This window comes from Bombina bombina, chromosome 6 (assembly GCF_027579735.1).
Source record: "Bombina bombina isolate aBomBom1 chromosome 6, aBomBom1.pri, whole genome shotgun sequence".
Lineage (NCBI taxonomy): Eukaryota > Metazoa > Chordata > Amphibia > Anura > Bombinatoridae > Bombina > Bombina bombina.
In genome coordinates, this window is record NC_069504.1 from 148,280,246 (window position 1) to 148,298,389 (window position 18,144).

An 18,144-nucleotide genomic window follows, 5' to 3' on the forward strand; every position below is an offset into this window, starting at 1 on the left:
AGCTCCAAAAGAGACTACAGCGCATCCAGAACTCTTCGGCCAGACTAATCCTTGACATCCCTCGTCAATGGCACATCACCAAATACTTGCGGGACCTGCATTGGCTCCCCATCAACAAAAGAATAACCTTCAAGCTTCTCACCCACGCATTCAAAGCCCTCCACAACATCGGTCCCGAGTACTTGAACCACCGCGTTACCTTCTACACCCCTGCCAGACAACTTCGATCGGCCGACCAAGCCCTCGCTGTCATCCCCCGCATCAGGAAAACCCCAGCGGGAGGCAGATCCTTCTCTCACCTGGCTGCCAAGACTTGGAACATCCTCCCGCTGCACCTTAGACAAGCTACCGCCCTAACTAAGTTCAGAAAGGACCTCAAGACCTGGCTCTTCGACTGAACTGCAACCCTCAGCGCCTTGAGACCCTTACGGGTGAATAGCCGCGCTTTACAAGAACCCAATAGATAGATAGATAGATAGATAGATAGATAGATAGATAGATAGATAGATAGATAGATAGACAGACAGACAGGCAGATAGATAGATAGATAGATAGATAGATAGATAGATAGATAGATAGATAGATAGATAGATAGATAGATAGATAGATAGATAGATAGATAGATAGATTTGTGACTTATTACTCCATTTAAAGGGACAGTCTACACCAGAATTGTTATTGTTTAAAAAGATAGATAATCCCTTTATTACTGATTCTCCAGTTTTGCATAACAAACACAGTTATATTAATACACTTTTTACCTCTATTACCTTGTATTTAAGCCTCTTAAATACAAGGTAATAGAGGTAAAAAGTGCCCCCTTATTTCAGTTCTTTTGACAGACTTGCATTTTAGCTAATCAGTGCTGACTCCTAGGTAACTCCACATGCATGAACATGTTATCTATATTACACACATGAAACGAAAACCCTCTAGTGGTGAAAAACGGTAAAAATACATTCAGATAAGAGGCGGCCTTTAAGCTCTAAGAAATTAGCATATGAACCTCATAGGTTTAGCTTTCAACTAAGAATACCAAGACAACAAAGCAAAATTGGTGATAAAAGTAAATTGAAAAGTTGTTTACAATTATATGCCCAATCTGAATAATGAAAGTTTATTTTGGACTTAACTGTCCCTTTAACTCCTTCTCCCCCTCTTTTCCCCATAGCATTTTCGTATTATTTTCCTCATTCTCCTTACGTAAGTCTCATAATGTCACGTCTAGGTGATTATTTTCTATGACACCTTTTAATTACACTCTTACTTTTATTTTCCTACTTCTTCTTTGCTTCTCTTTACCATGTTACCCTTTCACAATATTGTACTGTAGTTGTTTAACTGACCGGGAACCAGATTAGCTGTCTAGTCCATTGTCAGTTAAGACAAATGTATTTGTTTACTATGTGTTCTAGAAGAAAGCTTTTAATTGTTGCTTTGTTCCTGCTCTTGCTTAACAGGGCAGTGTACCTTGCAATTTATGTAAAATAAAACTCCCTGAATGTTCTGAAAAATTATCCAGGCTACTTCCTTGTCACATGTGGTAATAAAAGTAGGATGGGACTTAAATGGTGTTATGGCCTTAAATGAACTACAAAACAAAACATTCCAGATGTGGAGATGATTTGGCTGCATCAATGAAGCAAAAACTAAGCTCCAAATTGTGGAATCACCGGGCTGCTCAGAACTGAAAGCTGTAGTCTCAGTAGTAGCTCAGAAGAATGTAACCTGTTAGTGGCCAGGTAAATTGGGGCTATGTAAGAAGTACAAAAAGCTGACCATGTCATGCCTAAAGGGACATGAAACCCAATCATTTTCTTTCAGAATTCAGATAGAGAATACAGTTTTAAACAACTTTCTAATTTACTTCTATTATCTATTTTGTTTCATTCTCTTGGTGTCATTTGTTGAAAGAGCAGCACTGCACTACTGGTTGCTGACTGAACACATGGGTGAGCCAATTACATTCGGTATATATATGCAGCCACCAATCAGCAGCTAGAACTTAGGTTATTTGCTGCTCCTGAACTTACCTAGATAAACCTTTCAGCAAAGGATGACAACAGAATGAAGCAAATTAAACAATACAAGTACATTTTAAAGTTGTTTAAAATTGTATTCTATGGGGCCCATTTATCAAGCTCCGAACGGAGCTTGTGTGGGCCCATGTTTCTGGCGAGTCTTCAGGCTTGCCAGAAACACCAGTTATGAAGCAGCAGTCTAAAGACCGCTGCTTCATAACCCTGTCCACCTGCTCTGATGAGCCGGACAGGAATCGCCGGAAATCAACCCGATCGAGTACGATCAGGATGATTGACACCCCTTGCTGGCAGCCCATTGGCCGCGAGTCTGCAGGGGGCAGCTTTGCTCTCCGCATTCAGCGAGGTCTTGTGGACCTGATCCGCACTGTCGGATCAGGTCCGCAACACCTTTGATAAATGGGCCCCATTATCTGAATCATGAAAGATAAAATTTGGATTTCATGTCCCTTTAAAGGCATAAACAATGTCTTGTTGTTTAGTTAATACCTGTGCAATTATGCCTAGAAAATTAGATAAAAGTAAGCAGCTGCCTCAAAAATACATTTTAAGATTGATTTAGGGCACTGGTTTTTAAACCTGTCCTCAAGACTCCCCCAAAAAACAGAAAGAAGAGGTAGCACAAACTGCATGGATAAGCTATTTAATACAATAATAACTATGTTAAAATACAATAGCACACACATAAAAAAATATAAGTGTATTATAGGTGAGACCTATGCAGTATCAATAATACTAAAAGAGCTATGGTAACAAAAAAGGGACGTCTCCCTTATAAGATAAAAATATACAAATATTTATAAAATGAGAGTGCCCGGGCTGGGAATTCTTTTTAAAACCAGATGGAAACAAATAAGATTTGAGCGATAGGCAACTCCTTCAAACAACCACCAAAATCAGAGGGAGAAAAAAGCTCTCTATAACGCATAGAAAACAGTCACAAAGTACCTGACACTCTGAATCAGAGCATGAAGATGAGATCCGGGCTGTGGTTCCTCTCGGTGGCTCTGTCTGCGTCCAGGAGGATATCCTGTGTTGATTCCTAGGTGTGGATCACGTGACTTGGATGACGTCACGTAAGAGGTGTAATCCAATTCTTGAAACAGATAATGGAACAACTGTAGCGCTACAGCTTGACAAGAGTCTCTGTGAACGAGGTGAATAAATATTTGAACTAGCAAACCCACTGGAATGGGGCAAATGGCTTTCTTGGTGTCCAACAGGAAATCGTCTTGTCCTTAGATGCAAACCAGGAAGGCCTGTTAGAGAAAAAAGCAGTGACAGGATGAGTCCTAGCCATATAGAACGTCTACGCATTTCGCCCTACACTGGGCTTTAACAAGACATATTTCTCCATGGTGCAATGTCCATTTTAAATAGACCTCCCTTTGTTCTGATTGGTGGTTGTGAATTAAAATTAAAGGTGGCATTGAGAGTTGCTGATGGGGCTGAATTAAAGGTGGTAATTTCAAAAGTCCAAGTTTGTCAAAACATTATTCATACATTCAGTTATACCATTATTTCACAGTTAATTATCTGTCTCCAAAAATAGTTTATATGACTTAGATAAAATAATTTTAACCACAATTAATTTCCAAGAGGAAAGTCTAACAAATACCTAAATAAAATTTATATTTTTTAAGATAACATAGGGTTTTTTTTTTGTTTTTATTGAAAATATTATTCATGAGGTATATTAGATATTTATATTTTTTAAATTCTAGATAAAGGAAGTATTAATAGTCGAATGTTATATAACGACCATTTACTTCATATATCCAAAGGTATGTCAAAGTAACGATGTATCGAAAAAGATAATTTTAACTTATTATACTAGTCTAAAAATCTAATCTCTTGAAGATAGCCTTTCTATATTGATTAAAATACGTAAAAAGGATTGAATAGATTATTTTTGCTGTTTGCAGCACAGCTGACACAGTATTTAGATTTTATTGGAGAATCTACAGGAAGGGTGTAATATCTAGCTCTGAGTTCAATCCTGAGGGATAAAGAGTATCCATTTGATAAAATGAATCAAGCCTCCCCCAACAGACCAGGCTTTCAAAATTTCCTTGGATAAATTCAGGTCAAATAACCATGTTTACTAATCAGCTGATTATTTCACCTTTGCTCCAGTTCAGATATCCTCAAAATGCGGACTTTTAAAGAGGTCTGAGGACAGTTTTGAAAACCAGTGATTTAGGGGAATATCTCCTAACATTTGTCAGTGAACATCAGTTTAGGAAGGCTTGCCAAGAGACCATGAAATTCATTAGAAGTGACCATTGCTCCTTGCTTGCTTTTTCTAAAAGGATTTGTATGACTATTAATGATAATAGCAAACATAAAGCTGATATTTTAGCCAGGATAGGGGTAACAGCAAGAATGAGAGCCTGGTTTAACAAAAAAATGAGTGGTTCATTAAAAAAAAGAAACTCAAGTGGTCTTTGTAAAGAGGTTGACCAGGGGAACCTCAATATTTGGTGGTCAATGTGGAGGTTTAGTTATTGGCCATTGACCTTACAGATTCAATAAAACTCATCCTTAAAACTAATATTTTTTGGGGGAGAAAACTTGTCACAACTCCTCAACTCTAAAAGTGTTCCACTGTTAAAGAACACATGCAAAACCTTACAGAAATAAAACACTCCATCTATAAAACAGTCCTCTCTATTATATGTAAATCAGAAAACCTGAAAACAGTAAAAAAAAAGAAATAAAGAAAAATATGAGAACACCTCATCAGCTTTGAAATCGCTCGACATGACCATTAGAAGAGATACTTCACAAAGGTAATCAGGTGAAAAATACTAAACACACCTCTAGAACACCCCCAAAACATCAATGGCCAGCCCTTCAAGGCATATTTTGTTCTATTCAGGGAGAATACCTTGCTATGCAAATATTTTACAATTAAAAACATTCAATTAAACCATTTTGCAAGTGTGTTTCCTACATATTTTGTAATTATTGCTTTTCTTCTTTGCTTGCAGTTCCTATTTTATGTAAAATATATTGGGTACCTAACACAACTATAAATATTAATGGCAGGAAAACCTGCTAACAAAACTGTGCAAAATATAGGTGATGCGAACCTCAAAGCATTTCGACCATGATCTCAATATGGTAGGAATGGGTTATTCCAAAGTACATTATATGACATGGTTGTAAGGGGTTAATCTAAGCTATACTATACTCTTTTCGTATATCTAAACTTTTTTTAACTCTTTCCTATTATTTAGACTTTTTTTCTTAAGGCCTTCAGATAAGTCTTAGATAAGGAGGCTTCGGCCTAGGGCAGGATGTCTGCAGTTTGACAGACCCTCGACTAACGACTGTAATTTACGATCATGTGACACATCTGCTGATTTTCTTTTACATTAACCCTGTAAAATATGGCTAAATGCAATACATAGAGTTAAATGAGGGTATTTGGATATACAGTAGCGTCACTAGGGGGGTGCAGGGGGGGGTGGGCACCCTCCAGGGGGTGAAACCACCAGAAAAAAAAAAGTATAGATTTTTTTATTAGAGGGGCCAGCATTTGTGAACATTAGTGGGACTAGGGAAGTTGTAGACACTTCATTTTTTTTGCCCCTTAAGCCAGCGCTGCAATTTCCACAAATAGTTTTCCCGGCTGCTTTTGCTTGTTTGTACTTTGCTCCACCCCTGCCCAATTGCACTATGAATGTTGTGGGCATGCCGTGGGGCTTGCAAAGTTGCGCTGCTAGCCTAAAACTGCCTGCCTATCTGTGCTCACTGCTCAGTGACGTGTGGAGCAGTGGAGTCACTCACTGCCGTGCTGTGAACTGGGAAATCGTGAGGGGGATGCCTGGCACCTGACCGCATGACTGTCTGACCCTGTCTCTAAAGTGAAGGAGCTACGTATGATGCCCACCAGACTGGTACGGTTACGGTACACTAAGTGCACACTGAAGAGGTAGGAGGGGAGGGCGGGCGGGGGTCTGGGGGTGGGTAGAGTGCAGAGGTGATTGGCCAAAAGAAGCGGTAGGCACGCGGCCCGGGGCTGTGCACTGACAGACTTGGAACAGAGTCAGAGAGCAGAATTTTCATAGTTTGCGCACCTAAACCTTTTCTTTAGTGATTTATTTTAGAGTGCTTTGTTTATCTTTCATTTGTTGCTCTGCTGAGCCAGGGAGCAGCTCTAGGCATGAGCTTTATAATTAATGCAGTGCAGTTTACATATTTTGTATGTGTGTGTGTCTGAGTTTTTGTTTGTGCAGTCTGAGTGTTTTTGTGTGTGTGTGTCTCTGAGTGTTTTTTGTGTGTGTGTCTGAGAGTTTTTGTGTGTATGTGTGTCTCAGTGTTTTTGTGTGTGTGTCTCAGTGTTTTAGTGTGTGTGTGTCTCAGTGTTTTTGTGTGTGTGTGTGTTTTTGTGTGTGTGTGTTTTTTGTGTGTGTGTGTGTCTAAGTGTTTATGTGTCAGAGTGTTTTTGTGTGTGTGTCTGAGTGTTTTTCTGTGTATTTTTGTGTGTGTGTCTGAGTGTGTTTCCAAGTGTTTGTGTGTGCATCTGAGTGTGTTTCTAAGTGTGCCTTAGCTTGTATGTGTGTGCGCCTGTGTTTTTGTGTGTGTCTGCTTTCTGGGGGGGGGGGGGGTGACACCATAACTTACCAAACCGGGTGACAGCTACCCTAGTGACACCACTGTGGATATACAGTCATGGCCCAAAATTTTGGCACCCCTGCATTTCAGATAATGAGTCACTTCACCCAGAAAATTGTTGCAATTACAAATGTGTAGGCATTCTCATGTTTATTTATTTTGTTTATATTGGTATGACACAAAAAAGTGGAGAAAAAAGCCAAATCTGACACATTCCATGCAAAACTCCAAAAACTGACTGGACAAAATGATTGGCACCTTCTCAAAATTGAAAGAAATAATTACATTCAAAGTTTGTGATGCTCCTGTAATTTGTAATTAAACTCACCTGTATCAAATAAAAGGTGCTGACAATATAGAAATCACACTGGAAACCAGTAAAAAATGGTTAAAAATTGACTCAACCTTTCTGCATGCCATGGCACTGTAGCTAATCTCCCTTGAGGTGGACGAAAGAGAAAAATTATTAAAAGATTGCAACGAAGGATTGTTTGAATGCTGGATAAAGAACCTTGATAAACTTCCAGACAAATTCAAGCTAACCTTCAGGCACAGAGTACAAATGTGTCAGCTCGCACTATACGTCACCATCTGAATGAAAAGGGACGCTATGGTAGGAGACCCAGGAGGACCCCACTGTTGACACAGAAACATAAAAAAGCCAGATAACAGTTTGTCAAAAGTTACCTGAGGAAGCCAAAATCCTTTTGGGAGAATGTGCTGTGAACAGCGGGGAAAAAATCACTGCTTTTTGGTAAACCCATCATTCTACTGTTTTCAGAAAAAGAAATGAGGCTTTTAAAGAAAATAATACAGTCCCTACAATCAAACATGGTGGAGGTTCCCTGATGTTTTGACATTGCTTTGCTGCTTCAGGCACTGGATGGCACTGGACTAAAGCACATGTCAAAAAGCACCAGAAATGGTTTAAGGCAAAGTGCTGGAGAGTACTGAACTGGCCAACCATGAGTCTAGATCTCAATCCCATAGAGCACCTGTGGAGAGATCTCAAAACAGCAGTTGGGAAAAGGAACCCTTTCAATCTGAAAGACCTTGAGCAGTTGGCTAGAGTGGTCCAAAATTCCAGTAGAGAGGTGTAAGAAACTCCAAGCAATTGATTTCAGTAATTTTTCCAAGATGTGTGCTATTAAATATAAATTGAGGGTGCCAATAATTTTGTCCAGTACATTTTTGGAGTTTTGAGTGGAATATGTCAGAGTTTGATTTTTTTCTCCACTTTTTTGTGCCATACCAATGCAAACAAAAGAAATAAACATTAGAATGCCTAAACATTTGTAATTGCAACAATTTTCTGGGCGAAGTGGTGCATTATCTGACAGACATGATTGTATAACCGGTATTAGTTGTCTTTGCATTCAAAGTTCATACAAAACTTGTCTATATCCCATTTTGATGTAACTCCATCTGCAGCTGATGTTACCAGAATTAAAGATGAACCAATTTAAAGAATTATGGTACTGTGTTTTCCTGAGAAAAACTCAAAATCCTATAACAACCTCTCCTGTACAAGGCCCCTCAAGTTTATCACATGTCCTTTGTCTAAAGGTTTTGAGCCAGGATGGGTGATACTGAGATCAGGCCTCAGTTTGCTCACAGAGAAAAAATCATGCCAATCTTCTTATGAAAGAGAAGAGCTTATGGACAATCCAGTAACCAATTTTGGGCCAGATTACAAGTGGAGCAGTATTTAACGCTAATTCTACTTGAAGTAAGCTTTTTGCATGCGTTGGGAAGTGCTCTTATTACAATTTGAAAGGAAACAGTTTTCACTTGCGTGCTAACCCAACATGTATAAAAAGTTGGTCTTAGAATATTGCACGCTTGATAACGTATTCCACCATAGAAGTTAATGGAGCAAAAAAAGTGGGGAAAAAACAAACATCTTACCCGATCGTATATTCTCAAATGCGCTACATAAATACATATATAAATATACATTGTATCATGTCCGCTCGCACTTTCATAAATTGGCCCCTCTATCAAGCCTGCAATCTTTAAAAGGACTTATTTTACTGGATAACAATGAACGAAGGAAGGAAGGATGAATAGTTGATAGTTGGTTTCACACTAGAAAGGTTTTTACATATTTGCTATCAAAATCATTTTTGAGGATACCTGAGGTAAGAGAAAACACAGGAATTCCTAATAAAAAAGTTTTTTTTACCAGGTAATTTATCAGAAAATAAGGTATGGTGCTTTCTGTACAAAGTATCAACTGTCATCCAAAAAACATAAACTGAGGTCACTCTTAAATGTCACCCGGCTAGATTACGAGTTTTGCGTTATGAGTGAAAAAGCCTCATAACGCTGCTTTTTCACTACTGCTGCTATTAGGAGTCTTGCAGGTATAGCTGTACCGCACACTTTTTTGGCCGTAACGCAACGTAACTACCGGACCTTTCAAAAAGTCCTTTTTCAATGGGACTCCCATAGCGCTGGTATTACGAGTTTTGGGAGGCCAAAAAGTGAGCGGTACACCCGACAAGATCTGTACTGCCATCTAAAGTCAGTAGTTAAGAGTTTTGCGCTACAAAGCTGTAGCATAAAACTCATAACTAAAGTGTTACAAAGTACACCAACACCCATAAACTACCTATTAACCCCTAAACCGAGGCCCTCCCGCATCGCAAACACTATAATAAAAATATTAACCCCTAATCTGCCATTCCAGGCAGCACCACCACAATAATAAACATATTAACCCCTAAACCGCTGCACTCCCGCATCGTAAACACTAGTTAAATATTATTAACCCCTAATCTACCGCCCCCAACGTCACCGCCACCACTATACTAAAGTTATTAACCCCTAAACCTAACCCTAATACCCCTAACTTTAATATAATTAAAATAAATCTAAATAAAAATTACTATCATTAACTAAATAATTCCTATTTAAGACTAAATACTTACCTGTAAAATAAACCCTAAGCTAGCTACAATATAACTAATAGTTGCATTGTAGCTATCTTAGGTTTTATTTTTATTTTACAGCCAAGTTTGTATTTATTTTAACTATGTAGAATAGTTAGTAAATAGTTATTAATTTACTAACTACCTAGTTAAAATAAATACAAATTTACCTGTAAAATAAAACCTAACCTGCCTCACAGTAACACCTAACCTTACACTACCATTAAATCAATTACATTAATTAAATACAATTAACTAAATTACAAAACATAATAAACACTAAATTACACAAAATGAAAATAAATGATCAAATATTTAAACTAATTACACCTAATCTAATAGCCCTATCAAAATAAAAAAGCCCCTCCCAAAATAAAAAAAACCCTAACCTAAACTGCCAATAGCCCTTAAAAGGGCCTTTTGCGGGGCATTGCCCCAAAGAAATAAGCTCTTTTGCCTGTAAAAAAAATACAAACAACCCCCCAACAGTAAAACCCACCACCAACACAGCCAAACCCCACAAATAAAACCCTATCTAAATAAACCCAAGCTCCCCATTGCCCTGAAAGGGGCATTTGGATGGGCATTGCCCTTAAAAGAGCATTTAGCTCTTTTTCCTTGCCCAAACCCCTAATCTAAAAATAAAATCCACCCAATAAACTCTTAAAAAAAACTAACACTAATCCCAGAAGATCTACTTAGAGTTTTTGAAGAGCGGACATCCATCCTCAACGAAGCCGGGAGAAGTCTTTATCCAAGCGGCAAGAAGTCGTCCTCCAGATGGGCAGAAGTCTTCATCCAGATGGCATCTTCTATCTTCATCCTTCCGACGCGGAGCGGCTCCATCTTCAAGACATCCAGCGCGGAGCATCCTCTTCTTTCACTGGCTCTTCAAAAATGAATTTTCTTTTAAATGATGTCATCCAAGATGGCGTCTCTTTAATTTCCGATTGGTTGATAGAATTCTATCAGCCAATCGGAATTAAAGGTGAAAAAATCCTATTGGTTGATGCAATCAGCCAATAGGATTGAGCTTGCATTATATTGGCTGTTCCAATCATTGGATCAGTGTTAGGATTGAAGTGTTAGGTTTTTTTAAGGGTTTATTGGGTGGATTTTATTTTTAGATTAGGGGTTTGGGCTAGAAAAAAAGAGCTAAGTGCCCTTTTAAGGGCAATGCTCATCCAAATGCCCTTTTCAGGGCAATGGGGAGCTTAGGTTTACTTAGATAGGGTTTTATTTGGGGGGTTTGGTTGTGTGGGTGGTGGGTTTTACTGTTGGGGGGTTGTTTGTATTTTTTTTTTTTACAGGTGAAAGAGCTGATTTCTTTGGGGCAATGGCCCGCAAAAGGCCCTTTTAAGGGCTAGTGGCAGTTTAGGTTAGGCTAGGGTTTTTTTTTATTTTTATTTTGATAGGGCTATTAGGTTAGGTGTAATTAGTTGAAATATTTGATCATTTCTTTTTTATTTTGTGTAATTTAGTGTTTTTTATTTTTTGTAATTCAGTTAATTGGATTTAATTAATGTAATTTATTTAATTGTAGTGTAATGTTAGTGTAAGACAGGTTAGGTTTTATTTTACAGGTAAATTTGTATTTATTTTAAATAGGTAGTTAGTAAATAGTTAATAACTATTTACTAACTATTTTAACTAGTTAAAATAAATACAAACTTAGCTGTGAAATTAAAAAAAAACTAATGCCTAGATTTGGAGTTTTGCGTTAGAAGGGGTGCGTTAGCTACACGTGCTTTTTCTGGCCGCACCTTTTAAATACCGCTGGTATTTAGAGTTCACAGAATGGCTGGGTTTTCAGTGCGTTAGGCTCCAAAAAGGGAGCGTAGAGCATAATTTACCGCCACTGCAACTCTCAATACCAGCGGTGCTTACGGACGCGGCCAGCTTCAAAAACGTGCTCGTGTGCGATTCCCCCATAGAAAACAATGGGGCATTTTGAGCCGAAAAAAAACCTAACACCTGCAAAAAAGCAGCGTTCAGCTCCTAACGCAGCCCCATTGTTTCCTATGGGGAAACACTTCCTATGTCTGCACCTAACACCCTAGCATGTACCCCGAGTCTAAACACCCCTAACCTTACACTTATTAACCCCTAATCTGCCGCCCCCGCTATCGCTGACACCTACATATTTTTTTTAACCCCTAATCTGCCACTCCGTACACCGCCGCAACCTACGTTATCCCTATGTACCCCTAATCTGCTGCCCCTAACACCGCCGACCCCTATATTATATTTATTAACCCCTAATCTGCCCCCCACAACGTCGCCGCCAGCTACCTACAATAATTAACCCCTAATCTTCCGACCGGACCTCACCGCTACTATAATAAATGTATTAACCCCTAATCCGCCTCACTCCCGCCTCAATAACCCTATAATAAATATTATTAACCCCTAATCTGTCCTCCCTAACATCGCCGACACCTAACTTCAATTATTAACCCCTAATCTGCCGACCGGACCTCACCGCTACTATAATAAATGTATTAACCCCTAAAGCTAAGTCTAACCCTAACAACCCCCTAAGTTAAATATAATTTAAATCTAACGAAATAAATTAAATCTTATTAAATAAATTATTCCTATTTAAAGCTAAATACTTACCTGTAAAATAAACCCTAATATAGCTACAATATAACAAATAATTATATTGTAGCTATTTTAGGATTTATATTTATTTTACAGGCAACTTTGTATTTATTTTAACCAGGTACAATAGCTATTAAATAGTTATTTACTATTTAATAGCTACCTAGTTAAAATAATTACAAAATTACCTGTAAAATAAATCCTAACCTAAGTTACAATTAAACCTAATACTACACTATCATTAAATAAATTAAATACAATACCTACAAATAAATACAATTAAATAAACTAACTAAAGTACAAAAAATAAAAAAGAACTAAGTTACAAAAAATAAAAAAATATTTACAAACATTAGAAAAATATTACAACAATTTTAAACTAATTACACCTACTCTAAGCCCCCTAATAAAATAACAAAGCCCCCCAAAATAAAAAAATGCCCTACCCTATTCTAAATTAAAAAAGTTCAAAGCTCTTTTACCTTACCAGCCCTGAAAAGGGCCATTTGCGGGGCATGCCCCAAAGAATTCAGCTCTTTTGCCTGTAAAAAAAAAACATACAATACCCCCCCCAACATTACAACCCACATACCCCTAATCTAACCCAAACCCCCCTTAAATAAACCTAACACTAAGCCCCTAAAGATCTTCCTACCATATCTTCACCACGCCGGGTTCACCGATCCGTCCACCGAAGTCTTGATCCAAGCCTCCGAAGTCTTGATCCAAGCCCAAGCGGGGGCTGAAGAGTGACGTCCATCCTCCGGCTGAAGTCTTGATCCAAGCGGCAAATGAAGAAGTCCATCTTCGGGCAGAAATCTTTATCCTATCCGGGCAGAAGAGTAGATCCGGACCGGCAAACATCTTCATCCAAGCCGCATCTTCTATGTTGTTCCATCCGATGACTAGCGGCTGATCGATCTTGAAGACCTCCGGCGCGGATCCATCCTCTTCGTTCGACGTCCAACTGAAGAATGAAGGTTCCTTTAAGGGACGTCATCCAAGATGGCGTCCCTCGAATTCCGATTGGCTGATAGGATTCTATCAGCCAATCGGAATTAAGGTAGGAAAATTCTGATTGGCTGATGGAATCAGCCAATCAGATTCAAGTTCAATCAGATTGTTCCGATCAGCCAATAGAATGCGAGCTCAATCTGATTGGCTGATCCAATCAGCCAATCTGATTGAACTTGAATCTGATTGGCTGATTCCATCAGCCAATCAGAATTTTCCTACCTTAATTACGATTGGCTGATAGAATCCTATCAGCCAATCGGAATTCGAGGGACGCCATCTTGGATGACGTCCCTTAAAGGAACCGTCATTCTTCAGTTGGACGTCGAACGAAGAGGATGGATCCGCGCCGGAGGTCTTTAAGATCAGCCGCTAGTCATCGGATGGAACAACATAGAAGATGCGGCTTGGATGAAGATGTTTGCCGGTCCGGGTCTACTCTTCTGCCCAGATAGGATGAAGATTTCTGCCCAAAGATGGACTTCTTCATTTGCTGCTTGGATCAAGGCTTCAGCCGGAGGATGGACGTCACTCTGCAGCCCCCGCTTGGGCTTGGATCAAGACTTCGGTGGACGGATCAGTGAACCCGGCGTGGTGAAGATAAGGTAGGAAGATCTTCAGGGGCTTAGTGTTAGGTTTATTTAAGGGGGGTTTGGGTTAGATTAGGGGTATGTGGGTGGTGGGTTGTAATGTTGGGGGGGGGGTATTGTATTTTTTTTTTTACAGGCAAAAGAGCTGAATTCTTTGGGGCATGCCCCGCAAATGGCCCTTTTCAGGGCTGGTAAGGTAAAAGAGCTTTGAACTTTTTTAATTTAGAATAGGGTAGGGCATTTTTTTATTTTGGGGGGCTTTGTTATTTTATTAGGGGGCTTAGAGTAGGTGTAATTAGTTTAAAATTGTTGTAATATTTTTCTAATGTTTGTAAATATTTTTTTATCTTTTGTAACTTAGTTCTTTTTTATTTTTTGTACTTTAGTTAGTTTATTTAATTGTATTTATTTGTAGGTATTGTATTTAATTAATTTATTCATAGTGTAGTGTTAGGTTTAATTGTAACTTAGGTTAGGATTTATTTTACAGGTAATTTTGTAATTATTTAAACTAGGTAGCTATTAAATAGTAAATAACTATTTAATAGCTATTGTACCTGGTTAAAATAAATACAAAGTTGCCTGTAAAATAAATATTAATCCTAAAATAGCTACAATATAATTATTCGTTATATTGTAGCTATATTAGGGTTTATTTTACAGGTAAGTATTTATCTTTAAATAGGAATAATTTATTTAATAAGAGTTATTTTTTTACGTTAGATTTAAATTATATTTAACTTAGGGGGGTGTTAGTGTTAGGGTTAGACTTAGCTTTAGGGGTTAATACATTTATTAGAGTAGCGGTGAGGTCCGGTCGGCAGATTAGGGGTTAATAATTGAAGTTAGGTGTCGGCGATGTTAGGGAGGGCAGATTAGGGGTTAATACTATTTCTTATAGGGTTATTGAGGCGGGAGTGAGGCGGATTAGGGGTTAATAACTTTATTATAGTAGCGGTGAGGTCCGGTCGGCAGATTAGGGGTTAATTATTGTAGGTAGCTGGCGGCAACATTGTGGGGGGCAGATTAGGGGTTAATAAATATAATATAGGGGTCGGCGGTGTTAGGGGCAGCAGATTAGGGGTACATAAGTATAACATAGGTGGCGGCGGTGTGCGGTCGGCAGATTAGTGGTTAAAATTTTTTAATTGAGTGGCGGCGATGTGGGGGGACCTCGGTTTAGGGGTACATAGGTAGTTTATGGGTGTTAGTGTACTTAGAGCACAGTAGTTAAGAGCTTTATGAACCGGCGTTAGCCCAGAAAGCTCTTAACTACTGACTTTTTTCTGCGGCTGGAGTTTTGTCGTTAGATTTCTAACGCTTACTTCAGCCACGACTCTAAATACCGGCGTTAGGAAGATCCCATTGAAAAGATAGGATACGCAAATGGCGTAGGGGGATCTGCGGTATGGAAAAGTTGCGGCTGCAAAGTGAGCGTTAGACCCTTTCCTGACTGACTCCAAATACCAGCGGGCGGTAAAAACCAGCGTTAGGAGCCTCTAACGCTGGTTTTGACGGCTAACACAAAACTCCAAATCTAGGCCTAAGATAGCTACAATGTAACTATTAGTTATGTTGTAGCTAGCTTAGGGTTTATTTTACAGGTAAGTATTTAGTTTTAAATATGTATTAGTTAGGTAATAATAGTAAGTTTTATTTAGATTTATTTTAATTATAATAAAGTTAGGGGTGTTAGGGTTAGACTTAGGGTTAGGTTTAGGGGTTAATATATTTATTTAGTGTTAGTGATGTGGGAGGCCAGAGGTTTAGGGGTTAATAACTTTAGTATAGTGGCAGCAGCGACGTTGAGGGCGGCAGATTATTGGTTAATAAGTGTAGGTAGGTGGTGGCGACATTGGGGGCGGCAGATTAGGGGTTAATAAGTGTAATTTAGGTGTCAGCGATGTTGGGGGTGACAGATTAGGGGTTAATAAGTGTAGGTAGGTGGCGGCGACATTGGGGGCAGCAGATTAGGGGTTAATAAGTGTAGGTAGGTGGCGGCGATGTTGGGGTGGCAGATTAGTGGTTAATAAGTGTAATGTTGGCGGCAGCGATGTCAGGAGCAGCAGATTAGGGGTTAATAAGTGTAATGTAGGTGTCTGCAATGTCGGGGGCGGCAGATTAGGGGTGTTTAGACTCGAGGTTTATGTTAGGGTGTTAGTTTTAAACATAAATTTTCTTTCCCCATGGGAATCAATGGGGCTGCGTTATGGAGCTTTATGCTCCATTATTGCAGGTGTTAGGCTTTTTTTTAGCCAGCTCTCAAAGGTGAGCGGTGGAAATAACTTGCAAGTTAGTAGCGAGCTGCTCATAACGCAAAACTCGTAATCTGGCCGACTGTTATTTATGTACTTTTTGAAAGGAATGGTATGAATTTACTATAATTATTTCAAAATAAGTTCAGAGTCCTAAATATATATTGGTGGTAGTTTATTGAGGAACTCCATACCCTATGTATTTCCTCTTTATAAACCTACTATTTACAACATAGCTAAATGTTTGGTCTAGGGGGTCTATTTATCAAAGCGTCAATCTCAGTGCATTAGACGTCGTCAATATGCTCGCCAGACATCACTGACACAGATCTGAATATGATACCCTTATTTATCAAAAAAGCCGTCAAAAATACGTGCGTCAAGTACGGGCGAATAGCATCGGACTGGTGTTAACTAACAGTCATCAATGTCGCGGTTATTCAGGTTTTCCCCAACTTTATTTATACCATTTAATTACTGTCCATGAACAAGCACATTTCTCTAAAGCTAATCTTTTATTTTTCAACGGTGAATGTCCAAGAAATAGCTACATTTATACCTCAACAAACAATATCTCATAGAAAGTTATTTTTATATTTATTTGTTATACAAAAAAAATCTGTTATATGATACTTTCACATAAATTAGTGTGTATTTGTATTTCTAGAAGTGTGATTATGCATATTCCAATCAAAAGTGGTTGAAAAATTCACTAGTGTGTGGCTTGCTTAGGAGTTTGCGTCATAACTAGGGGTTTGCGTCATAATTGGTGCGAAAAGTGTTGAGTCAAAATTGGTGCGAAGTGGAGACTGGGACTTGTATTACATGGCTTAAACATGGTGCACATAGATTGTTCACAAAAAATAAAAAGGAAGTTAGCTATATTATATTGTGTATTTCATTTGTATCTCTATATCTATTAGTGTGACAAGTTTGGGGCAAAACTTTTCAATAAAAATGTTAAAAATAATATTGTCCCCTTGCTTTGTAACGAGAGACAAAGTTGTAACATAATCCATAAGTAGTAATGTATTTTTCATTTTATCCCTATATCTACTAGTGCACCAAATGTGGAACAATATTATTGTTTGATTTAGAAAGGGTATACAATTTTAATAGAGTTTCTAATTTACTTTTATTATGTAATATAATTCATTCTCTTGCAGCATCGAACATAAGCTTTCTGTGTTTTCAGACTCCCATTGAGTTCTATGGCATCCGCGACCTCAAGGGTGGCGGATTGAAAACTAGGTACGCTGCATCTGAATAGACGCAAGCGTACCTGTTAAATGTTTGATAAATTGGGAAAAGGGTCAAATAAAGTTGAATCTGAATTCGAAACATCTGTAATGACGCAAGCATCGATCTGCAACGGATTGAAATCACAGGATCATATTTTACGTACCAAATTTCAACATTTGCCGATCTTGACGCTTTGATAACTACAGCGGATCAATCTCGCGACAAATACGACATGGAATTCAAGCGTATTTTCAGTTGACACTTTGATAAATAGACCCCTAGTTGTTTTTATAGACAGGCATGCCAAAATAAATATTAACTGACCAAGATATTCATTTTGTTTCCTTACTCATTAAGCTGTTGTGCTTATTGTTTAAATTACAAGAACTTAAAAATCTCTGGATATTACCTTGACGGTCTTGTAATTTTACACTTAAGGAAATGTTTAGACAAGTTATCAGCAGGAATTGGAAAGAGTGAGACATACGTATTTGTTTGCTTATTATTCATTACTAGTGGATATGCCTGCCCAGAGGGCAGTCTGTGTGTTAAAAATTAAACGCTCCAAGCTACAAAAAATGAAAAAAGTAAAAATACAGAAAAAAATAAACAAAGCTATCCAAAATAATAAAATTAAACATAAACTAATACCACTATAAAAAGAAAAAATCCCCCCCAAAATAAAAACATCCCCTAATCTAATACTAAACTACCAATAGCCCTTAAAAGGGCTTTTGTAGGGCATTGCCCTAAAAAAACAGCTCTAATAAAAACTACCCCTAAAGGGGCATTTGTATGGGCATTGCCCTTAAAAGGGCGTTCAGCTCTTTTTCACTGCCCATAA